Here is an 11741-nt window from a genome sequence, read left to right on the forward strand (position 1 = left end):
CTAGTAGCAGTTCAGTAGCGTGTTAGCGCCGTCTCCTCAAAGGCCGAGGCTATCACCGTTGTTGTTGTTCTCAGTTGCGTACATCTCACCCTGTAGAATTGTGTTTGCGTTGTATTATGGGCTTCAGGCCCTCAACACAGATCCATCGTAATAGCGTCGCCACTGGTGGTGCTGCTCCCACCGCTGACGCTACTGCTGCAGCTGCCCTTGCTGCGGCTGCTCAACAACAACGTAAGATTGGATGGGAGACGGGATGGACCGCAGCAAAGCGAACAGCCAAAGGCAACGAACAGGAATGCCAGCTGCAGTCGCCACCATGCGTCGCAGGCGAAAAGTGAGTGCTCTCGCTTCCCTCTTACTGAATACCACCATCCGACCAGCGGGTGCCTGCCGCATCTATACTACTATAGCTACTACTATGGGCAGCCGGTCTGGACTTGTCGGTCCGCGGTAGTGAGCCTTGTCAGAGAGCGCGCACGACCGTGCCCACGCTTGCCTGTGTCACACTGCAGACCTAGGCGATCGGGTAAGGGGAGGGGGCATGGGATACTTCTATGGCGTCGGTTCAAGAAGTCCATAGTTGTCAGCATGGTGGCTGCCGGCACCACTCGACGAGAATGTCTTTTGGAAGAAGGGATTTCGTCCGGCCGGCTTTAGAAACGAAGGACCGAGGTTTCGGCGGCGGTAGCTGGTCCGGACTGCTACTGCAAAATGAGATTACGTTGTCGCTACTCAACTAGAGGGGCTAGAGGAAAAGGCAGCAGCAGACACTTTTGGGCAGCAGGACGACTAGGAAGGCGGAAGGCGGAGAAAAAGAAATTGGGGAACAGAAACATAATGGGAGAAAGACGAACTGGGAGTGGCATGTTGAGTCGTCTAGGCTCGTTGAGAAAGGTCGTGCGTCCTGAAGGACCAACCGACCAACTCGTGGATCCATGGTTATAACCGTTGGCCCAAACAAAACTAGCTAGGAATCACAGTAAAACAGGTTGAGACGACAACGCCGGCAGCAAAAAAAGCGAACGTAACACAGAGAGATTCTAACAGTTAGAACGGCGTTAACTGCGTCATCGAGTTACTCGCACGTTAAGTTAGTTGCAAAGGCGTACCAGAACACTGATGCGAGGAGTGAACGAATGTGTGCTATGATAAAGTTCAACTCGAACGACGATATTCATCCACTTACTTGCTCACTTGTTTTCTCTGGTCGTTCGTTCGTCCATCAGTCGGCTCCTTGGTGCTGTTTCCAACGCAAACTCTACACAGCCATCGTCAAAGCAGCAGCACTCGCGGCCGCTTCATGTCGCAGTACCTTTCTCCTTACTCGTTTCTTAGCTGGCTGACTGGGTGGTGTGGAAATAGGGACAATTTCCCTATTACCTAGCTTCTTTAACCCATACCTAAACCTAGGCCCTTCCCCACAGGCTCACTCAGTCATCTCGACGAGGTTCATTTGAGGCGCAGTTTAACCCACTAAGACGAAGGACAGGAAACAGTAGCAATTCTAAGAAAGACACAATGAAACAGTATTATGAGCCAGCCGAAAGACAACGCGCCCGTTAGCACAAGAAGACAGGACATACGAGTACAGATAAGCAAATCAACGTGCGACAACGGATACAGAGATGTTTAGCGCCTACGAACACAGATGCACGCATAAGGTACATGGATGAGCGGTTACGCGGTCACCGCAGCGTTAACAAGATAATCTAATATATTCATACGATGAATTTGAACGCCAGATACGAAAGGAAAGTGGCATAGATACAAGGAAATATTTAGCTTAAGTTAGTTTAAGAGTAAAAAAAACATGGTCATGGCCAGGCTGCCAATTGACGAAGTAATCCTTTAAAAGACTCACTAGCCTGGAAGCCCCGTAAGTAGTTGCTTTGGCTGCAGTTCAAGCTGTAGCTACAACCGCTGCCTACCACTGTTGCTGGTTTCCATTGTACGACGTACAATGTAAAACAAAACTACAGAAAGCGACGATGAAGGTTGTAAACTCGCAACGCCATTTTCCGCAAATTCAAGAGGCATAATTCAATATACAAAGCAGAGAGTTAGCAAAGCGAGTCAATGAGTGAAGCGTTGCAGGTAGGAGAGGAAAATGTTTGCCCATTTAGCTAGGTCGGGTTGGAACGGCAAAACCGAACCGTTTTATATTGGAGACGATGTATGAAGCACCGTGCAGTATCAGACATCGGTGACGCGTATTATAGCAGCAGCACAGTTTTCTTTTTATCCTGGCTTGACCCACTATCATGGTTTTCGCGGAGAACTTTGGAGTTGCTCCTGCCCCTTTTCAGCCGCACGAGTCAAGTGCCCATTCTTGGCCCGACTTCTGCGCGAAATCGGTTGTTCGGATGGCGCTTGGATCAGCCAGTGGGTCAAGGCGGCAGAAACCGGGCTCGACACAACCCAGCAGGTTGAGTCATATGCTATAGCATCGATTCAGGCTCAACGTTATCGGGAGCGATAGGAGAGGACAAAAAACCGCGAGGAATTTTAGAAGACAAGAAGAGAAAAGCCGGAGTGGAAAATAGCGGTGGGACAGTATGCGCAAAAAAACGAGGGGAATAAGGGGAAAAGACGGAGGGGCAACGTCCCCAATGAAATAATCAGTGCAGCCGCGTTCGTGGAATTTGCTTACTACATGTAGCGTCTTGGGTTCATTTGTTCGATCAGCGATAACGTCTTATTCTTCGCCTAACTAAAACAAAAGCAAAGGACATCGGATGCGGAGCTATACGATTCATAATAGCGCAAAAACGAGAACTCAGGAATTCTCTTTGGATGAACGCTGAAATTCTCATTACATAACGAGAAGTAGTGCAATACAGAGCGTGCGTATGCAAGCAAAAATACGATAGGCGTTAGTTTCATATGAGACAAGCTTCCAAACATGGAGGAAAAACGAAATAGAGATGATTGTCGAGTTGTAAGGTTGTCGTTAGCTTCAAGGAGTGCTCTTCTTAATCCGAACAAACAACGCCAGTGAAATCGTCAAACATTTCTATGGTGATCATGTAACGTAGTTGCGTCAGACAGGTTGGGCTAAGAAGTTCTGATAAACAATCAAGGCTTGAAGTTTAACGAGTGTAACTTTCGTTTTATGACAAACATACTTTGAGTATTTTATTTTAAAATTAAAATAATAAGTGTAATGCTGAATAATTTTCCAAGTATAATACTTGATGCAGTCAAATTAGCTATTCCAACTATTCCTCAAGTTAACATATGCGATTTGTTGTTTGTTTATCTTGCGAACCATTTTCAGCATCTCTTGCTTCAGGAGCAGCTGTAAATGGGGGCGGTGTTGGGGGGCCAGGTGGGATAGACGGTCCCCTGGGTGGTCCAGGTGGCATCAGTTCAGATTATTCTGGCCCTCGGTTCTCTGCAGAACCATTATTTTGGGTCGAATTTTCCAATTCAAGCGGAGCCGAACTTACATGCGAAGCCACAGGCGATGCACCTTTAACCCTAACATGGGTCTCAGCCGATGGTAAGTTTGTATAGTGTGTTAGATACCGAACAGCACGATGACCAAACATCTCTATTGAAACAATCTTGTTTAATCGAGCGATAGGAAAGGCTGCATATTGTTTCCTAAGAACTTGAGCATTTGAAAAAGGGCTAATAAAAATGCATAGCGTCATAATTCAAGATTTTGCCAGAGAATTTTATCACTATGACAGATTTCCTACATATTCGTACTATAAGCATGGTAACGCTTAATTTACTGATTCGTAACAAACAGCAAGGAAGCAGTCCTTAAACCTCGTTTTCAGAGCTCCAATTTAAATATGATAGATAAACCGGAAATTAGAAACCAAATTTTACCAGAAATCTCTCATACTATGGATAACATTAAATTATAGGTAGTGCGACACTGTATATAAGGGGTAGCGAGGTCTGTGTGGCTATAATTATTTTGCCGTTTGTGGATCGCTTAAAGAAACCCCAGATAGGTCCAGCAAACCTCATCCGCGCTAGATCTTCTATTGGGGGTAAGTCTTTGATGCTGTATCGAGAAGGTGATTCTGAGGATCTGTTCGCACAGAAAAAAAATCTAGTAAAAAAGACTTACGATATCACATGAGGAAGGGGCACCAAAAATAGGTTCAGGGCAAAGAAGCAACTTCCACATGCTGGTGCAGACAGAGCTGACCGTAATGCTAGTTACACATAAATGCGTTGTTGCATATATGCTTCGTTTTTAACTGAGATGACAATGCTTTTTCTTCCGAGAAAAACAAGAAAACCCCACCAGGTCGCGAGTCCTTCATGCAGCAAAAATGGTCCGCTCTTATTTGTACCCACGCTCTCTTTCCTTGCCCGCTGTCTCTCGTCGTGCACAACATGCCACTCTGAATGACCGTCCCGTGAATGACTGGGTTATGCCCCAAGGGTTGGAAATGAGGTTATGCTATATTGCCATGGCTGGCTCTGAGTCAGTCGGTTGCCATACCGTCAGTTTTTGTAGTGTAACGCAGCGGCGGGAAGAGCATAACTTCGACACAATGGGGATCAGCGGCGACTGAGGCTAGCGCAAGCCGTGCGCTTCCGCGAGTACACTTACGCATAGTTGACTGTGGCTCTGCCATCCGGACTGCATGAAATCCAACGGAACGCTACGGCCGCCGTGTGTCTCAGTCGTCGGCGTCGAAGTGCGACCATCGACCCGACCACCATCATCCAGCTAAGGCTAGAGGTCAGCAGTAGTCATAAAGCTTAAAGGCGTTTAGCAAGCACGATGGGGATGGGCAGGGGACCGGTCAAACGGGAAAATCGCAGAGAAACGTCTTGCCTATATGATAGTTAGGTATCTAAAACGTATCAGCCATAAGCAGGAGGCATGTATATATATATATATATATATATATATATATATATATATATATATATACACACATTACAACGTATTAATTAACGTACATGAATAGATACATATATACAAACATCAACGTGTATTACGTTCGTATTCACATGTGGCGTATGACATTGGACGGCCTTCCGTAAATAGCTTGGGCAGTATTTAACGACGCTAGTAGATGCTTGCGTTTCACACCGACACATGGTCACAATCGTTGAGAAACATAGGTGATTCATATGATATTATTTTAGAATATAATATTATGGCCATTACCGTGATGTTACGTCCAAGTTGATTTTAATAGTGTTGATCGGTCGTCTGGCCAGAAGTGCGACCGTAGGCAAGAAAATTGTTCTAATTTTAGGGGGATCCGTTGTTTTTCTAAATTATGACGGACAAGGTAACAACGTCTCGGGAGAAAACATATCGTCAACGTTGTAGCCTGCTTAAATTTCACGATTTTTCGAGGGCAAGCACGAGTATGGTCCATTCTATCTTGAGTTGTATGCCCAATTTGCGTATAAACGTATTTGTTAAACAGTTCGACATCGCTTGGAAGGATATAGCGTTCCAGCGTGATGTCCGGTGACGCGCAATGAATTAGAGCCACAGTTAGACGTACGGAATAAGACTTACCGTTTCATTGTAGCTAGGTTCTTGAATACAACCCGCACTGCCGTTTAAACTATAGACAACAAACGGTCGTAAACGGGTGAATTCAACAAGCGGTAAAATTGAAAGGGTTCGAAGGAAATGGTAATGAATTTATAAGAAAATAAGAAACAGAGGAATATTTTCACAAGAAAACACTCCTATGTTATATTTATTCTTCGCTTAAGCGTATAGAGCATCCCTGGTAAAATCAGAATTTGTACGCACCTAAACAAACGACAAAATTGACATTAAGTACATTCGGATACCATTTCTGGCCCGTGTTTGAAATTTGTATCGCCAAGACGCCGGGTTGGAGAGGATTAAAACTAAACGTGAAACTTACATTTACGTTTTCCACTTTAAGTTAAATTAAAGCCTTTGATGTATTTAAAAGCTGGAAAAATGATCATGAATTACTATCAGAAGCACAATGGGTAGTTAGTAAGCTCATAGAATATCTATATAGAAATAAAGCGCAATACCATTCGCAGCACGAAGTACATCTAGCTTATGAAACATAATTTCATCATCGCTAATATCTGCCATTATCATCAAATTGTGTTTGTCGATTTTTGCCCTTTTTGTACAATTTCTGGACCAAACCTGCCTCAAGGGAAGAGATAAAAACTCATTATTTGTATACATGATTGCTAGAGTCTGTTATTATACATCGCGCAGAAATCAGGGCTGAATGTCTTTCACCATTTGAATAAAAAAGATAAAGAGTGAAAGGAACACGCAGTTACTTAGATAATGGGTGCCGATTCTTTGCACTAGAGTCACATGTACCGATCACGCTCGCAGAACCTAGTCAGATTCGGGGGAACTGTACGCATTGAGATTGCGGCCCAATATCCTCTGGGGTATATTTATATGATTGTTACTGTTATCATGGTCGTTCTCTCCCATAAAGTAAAAATATTCAAAATGTTCGTGGACAATCTTAACATTTCGATAATATGATCGAGGTCATTTTGCTTTAAATCAACTTAATAATAAACTTTCAACTTTTCACGGTTTTCACAATCTTTCTATAGCATGTATATGAATACGGTAAGCTTAAGTCGTGCTGCATCTATTTTCACCCGGCTACACTTCTTCAGCCCATTGCGTCGCTTTATGTGCACATATTTGGCCAACAGGATTATCTCAACTGTGCAGCGGGCTACGTGATGTACCCAACAGTCCTTCGCTTCCGTTCTCCCAGTTTGAGCAGCTGTCCTTTCGTCCACAGTACGAAGCTACAGGCCCGTCAAGCCGGCACTGGTCGTGGCAGCCCCTGCGATTTGCTATCCTTTGCACGAAGCGACGGCTTTCTCACTAGTAGCGGTGCTACTGTGCACCGTCGTCTCGCTGGTAACATCCAGGCTCAGCTATAATCGCCAACCGCCATCGTGTTCGAACGAAGCGAGGTAAGGCGGGATGCAAACGGAGGCTGCTTGCCTGTGTGCCTTCATTATATTAGTGTGGCCTCATGCGCTCTTTTTCGTAGGCGAACAGAGAGTTGAGAGTGCCATACGCTATACTTCTGTGAACGCCGACGACGACGGTGTGCCGATGCTTCCCGATGGAACTAAGCAGCAGCAGCTAAGCATAGTAGACGGCTTAACGCTTTCCGGTCATATACATGGCCTGGTGTCCAGCAAGTTTGCCGTATTGCCGTATACTCCGTCAGTAACTCTACCGGTCGTTCTCAGTGGAACGCAAAGCCGGAACGAAAAGGACATAGCGACTGGCCCGCCGCAGTAAACGATGGTGAGGACGGGACAGCCACTAACCCATCGTGTCCTAGAGGCATCGAGGCAGACAACAGCAGCAGCAGCAGCCGCCGCCGACTGCTGCAATGAGGGGATTATCTCGACGGTCAGGCGTTCAACGAATGAGGCAACCGAAAAAGGGGTGATTGGCCCCCGTCTTTCCTGTACTATCGCTAGTCGTTGATGATGTTCTGTTTTGAGGCTTACGTAACTTCGGAGTCTCTCAGTAACATCCTTACGGTGACACTACCTTCTCCCTCCTAGAAGATCTTGCCTTGTTGGGGTAGTCCTGCTTTCTGTAGGCTCATCGTTCCGCTCCCGAGAGAGTGTTGTGGGTAGGTATCATCGCTGCGTGTACGCAAACAATGCCCCTTAAAACAAAGGTCCTTAAAACGCTAAGGACGACCCCAGAAGTTGCACGTCGACTACAGACGCTATAGCTGATCAGGACCGGTGTACAACGGCAAAGTAGAAATGGGCGCGATGTAGATATAGATAGCGGGGAAAATGAGTAGCCATGGTCTATACAGAGCTTTTAAACGTCCCGGCCAGATATTAACATGTGAAATTGGCACAAAGCGTATAAACTCATGTGCAAGTAATTGTGTGACTGATACTGTTGACATTTTTTATGGGCATCATTTCCCTGTAATTTGTTGTAACAGAGTAAGATGATCATGCCATAATCGGAGCTAAATTTTGAATTAGTACAGCCATATATGATGTGAAAATCGAGTAAAGAAACAAATACTTCAATAGATTGAACAATGGAGTCGTTCATGTGTGCTTAGGGAGATTTAGAGAGATTATCTCTCGAGGCAACATTAGTTGAGTTTCTCTGCTATCATCTAATAAGTAAACTGCAGCCTAGATCATTTGGCGTATATATGTATATACATCCAGTTGTGTATCTAACCAGCAATAGTACTTACAAGACCTGGATTACAACCAACGCACGTGCAAAATGGAAAAAATGGTCCCCGGAGGGAAATCTATATATTGGCCCACCACTTGCTTACCGCCGTGGAAACGGCTTGTCGGCCATTGGAATCGGCCCTATTTTTACTCTTCTCACCCGAATTTACCCCTTCCTGTATACGGTCCTATCTTTTCACGCTTTTGCATAGCCCCATGTACATATCCTATCTAGGTTGGTAAGTGATTTACATTCTTCTCACTTACATGAATACCAAGGAGGTTGCTGCTGCTGCTGCTTTTAGTGTTGTATGGTACGGCGGCAGTTGGCCTTTACGGGAATGAAGGCAGCGCAGTGCCTCGCTGCATGCAGAGCTCACCTAGAACACCCTTCTTTGGGCCCCCTGAAACCCTTAGACACCCCACCTCTCATATTAACTTTTGCAATCCTGCGAAAGAGGAACCCTTGCAAGCAAGAGGCGGCAGCCTAAAGAGGACAGTGGTGCCAGAGGTCCAGCATTTGGCGCAGCGCTACATCGGATCCGCTTTATGCCTTAAGATTGCGATATGCATCTACATAAATACAAACAACTACACAAGGTTCACCTTACGCAGGCATTTTGCGTACCTATAAACCGGCATCTACCCCCATCAATATTATGCCGCAAAACATCGAGGCGCATAAACTTCACTACACTGTACCGCTCTGCCCCATGTCGTTCATACTCATTTGCCGTATTCGTTTTCTTCGATGTAAGCTGTATCTAAACGAAGATCTATACGAGGGGGTGACAAACAATAAATGATGGGGGGGTGGAGAGAACAAAAATAGACGAGAAGAGAATGCTAATATGTGTACTACGGTTACTGTTTTTAGTGTCGGTTCTTGTTGCTGTCGCTGTTGTTACCGTCACTGCGATTAGTATCGTCATTATGCCACCCACTCATGCATACACACACATGCAACAGCCATGCGGCAAAAAGACAAAATTAAGGAGCATAGACATTTTCTTGCGCACACACGTCTTCCCTTTATCCAGACCCTAAATAGGACGCGAAGGTAATTGTAAAGAGTTGTAACAACAACGGCGATGATGACGACACCAGGCCACGATCCGCCCGCAGCCGAAACAACACATTGTTGCACATTCCTGCAATGGCTATCGGCTGTACAAGACCTATATTTGCCAAATTAGGGCACTGCGCTGGCGACATGTCTCAGTTATTGCCAGCTGTTCGTAACTGTGGCGGGATTGCCTTACCGATCGTCGCCGTTAGCATTCGCTTCGGCGCACAAATGATCGTGGCAGCATCCCGTTGCGGCTGCAGGACGCCAGCAGTGATAACAACAACAGATCAGAACAATGGATTCGGTCGGTAACCGACTAACGCCAGTGGGAGGGGGGGATTCGCACATTCGACATCCAATATATTCCCGGTACTGGACGCAAGAAGAGCGCTAACTGACAAAGTTGGAACTCTGTTTGCTCCGGGAGCCTCCGTATAACTTGGTTTGATTACAACTTAACAAGCAGTTTACCGTACGGACTGTGTCAAATTGAACGTGGACATGTTGCAGAAACACATCTAGTGTAAATCAAAGCCGTGAGACCACTCTTGTTTCACTGGCAACAGCGTACGTTTTCTGCCTGCAATGAATAAATATTAACATTTAGTTAATTTCGAATTGTAAATTAGATGACCTAAGTGCGATCACAGCTATTTAGATGCTGTTGAATTACATAAATAATGTGTGATTCTTTTGCAGACCCTCGAGAGCCTGTAAGCCAAGTTGCAGGACTCCGAACCTTCACGGACGAAGGAACTCTTGTACTGCCACCTTTTCGTAGTGAAGATTACCGTCAGGACGTGCACGCGGTTATCTACCGTTGTGTCGCCACAAATGCAATCGGGTCCATCACCTCACGTGACGTGCACGTGAGCGCAGGTACGGAACACCCTTACAGCTAGATCAGTTCCCATATTGGTGCAAAGGTAGCGTGTTTGTCTCATAGTGGCGTTGGTTTAAGTTCGAAACAAAGCAGATACACGTTTCGTTTCCAGCCGTCCGGAGCAACGCTTAACGGCAGTATTGGAAGCATTGGAGTATTCTTTTTAATCAGGTTAGCCACGTTTTTACCAGTACGATTAAGGGCAGAATACAACAATTTCAAAAACCGAGAGCTACATTCCTATTGATCCGCGTAAGTATAATTGTGTTGTTACACAAATTTCAACGACATTTTTATAGCGGCTCCTCTAAAAGGCACTAATAACACGTAGTCATGGTGGCGTCAGTCAATGCGACGCACACTTTCTATTGCAGTCATATTAGTATGATTCCATTGGCGTCCTGTCATCATAATTGATACGGATTTTTTAATATTCCCATTCATTCTCCTTGTCTTGCTCTAGTGGTAGATTACACGTATGAACCCCGTGTATATGACGGGTTCGTTGTGCGTGGGAATACAGCGGTCCTAAAATGTCACGTACCTTCATACATCCGTCAATATACGAATGTAGACGCTTGGATTCGAGACGACGGATTTACAATCAACGCCTCGGGCAATAAAGGTTAGTCACTGCATAGTGAGTTTAGGTAGCTCAAGTGCTAAAAACACAGGGAGCTTTGCAATGTCGTTCCACGATGACTACTTGGTGCGTAAAAACAGGGAAAAAGAAATGCTATAAACATAATAAACGCGATCGCTAACTTTTTCAAACAGCTCATTCGGAGCGTGTTACATATGGTAAGGTTAGCTTTTCCGCATACAAGCACACCTTTACAAGACGTACATTCTACCTGAGCGGCAAAGAATACGAGGGCAGCGGGATGAAAGCGAAATATTCAAGCCACTTGACGGCAGTCAGTCGAGACCCACGGTTCAGCTCCAGCTTACTGCAGGAACGGACGCTGGCTATCACCTTGCTCCGACAAAGAAGGAGATTAGGGTGACGTCTTGGGAAGGAGGCGGAAGGAGTCCAGACGACAATGATGCCACAAGTTCGTGGTAAGCTTCTTCCTTCTTTCTCACTCGCTGCTTCTTCCCTCCAGCTAGCTGGTCAGACGAATGAGTTACGACAAACTGCTAGGTAGGACACTGTTACGCGAGGCGCGTTCCGTTTTTCCCGACCGTCGGCAGCAATAACTTCCCTCCGGCAAGGTCCGGTCACCGATCCTGCGCTATCTGTCGAACGCGCGTAATCCTTTATGGCTGGACAACACGTGATCACTCGCATGCCAATGCTACCATCAACAGTAAATACAGCGAGGCATCACCCTCTATCAGCAGCTCGACTGCGTAGACCTATCTCGATCACTATGTTCCGTGCTTATCCATTCATTCGCAGAGGTAGCCCATCCTGTTGGCGTCAGCATATCTATGACTTCAGAATAGATACTTGCCCAAAGCTCTGTCAGTAAATAAGTAATAGTCATGCTTATCTGTTTTGCGCACAGACGCACCGCCATTAAAAGCGAACAAAAGACAAATAGTGTACACGGAGATTATAGGCATAAATATATACTTCTTTTATAT

The 11741-nt window shown here is 45.5% G+C and overlaps 1 long non-coding RNA gene across 1 annotated transcript; it reads left to right on the forward strand.

The window, feature by feature from the left end:
• Window positions 1-3317: 3317 nt before the first annotated feature.
• On the forward strand, window positions 3318-10761 carry LOC111271268 (uncharacterized). Its single transcript, XR_015315253.1, has 3 exons — window positions 3318-3502; window positions 9968-10147; window positions 10615-10761. It is a non-coding gene; the product is annotated as an uncharacterized LOC111271268 (long non-coding RNA).
• Window positions 10762-11741: the final 980 nt, after the last annotated feature.

Source organism: Varroa jacobsoni, unplaced genomic scaffold (genome assembly GCF_002532875.2).
Source record: "Varroa jacobsoni isolate VJ856 unplaced genomic scaffold, vjacob_1.0 contig00476, whole genome shotgun sequence".
NCBI classification, from domain to species: domain Eukaryota; kingdom Metazoa; phylum Arthropoda; class Arachnida; order Mesostigmata; family Varroidae; genus Varroa; species Varroa jacobsoni.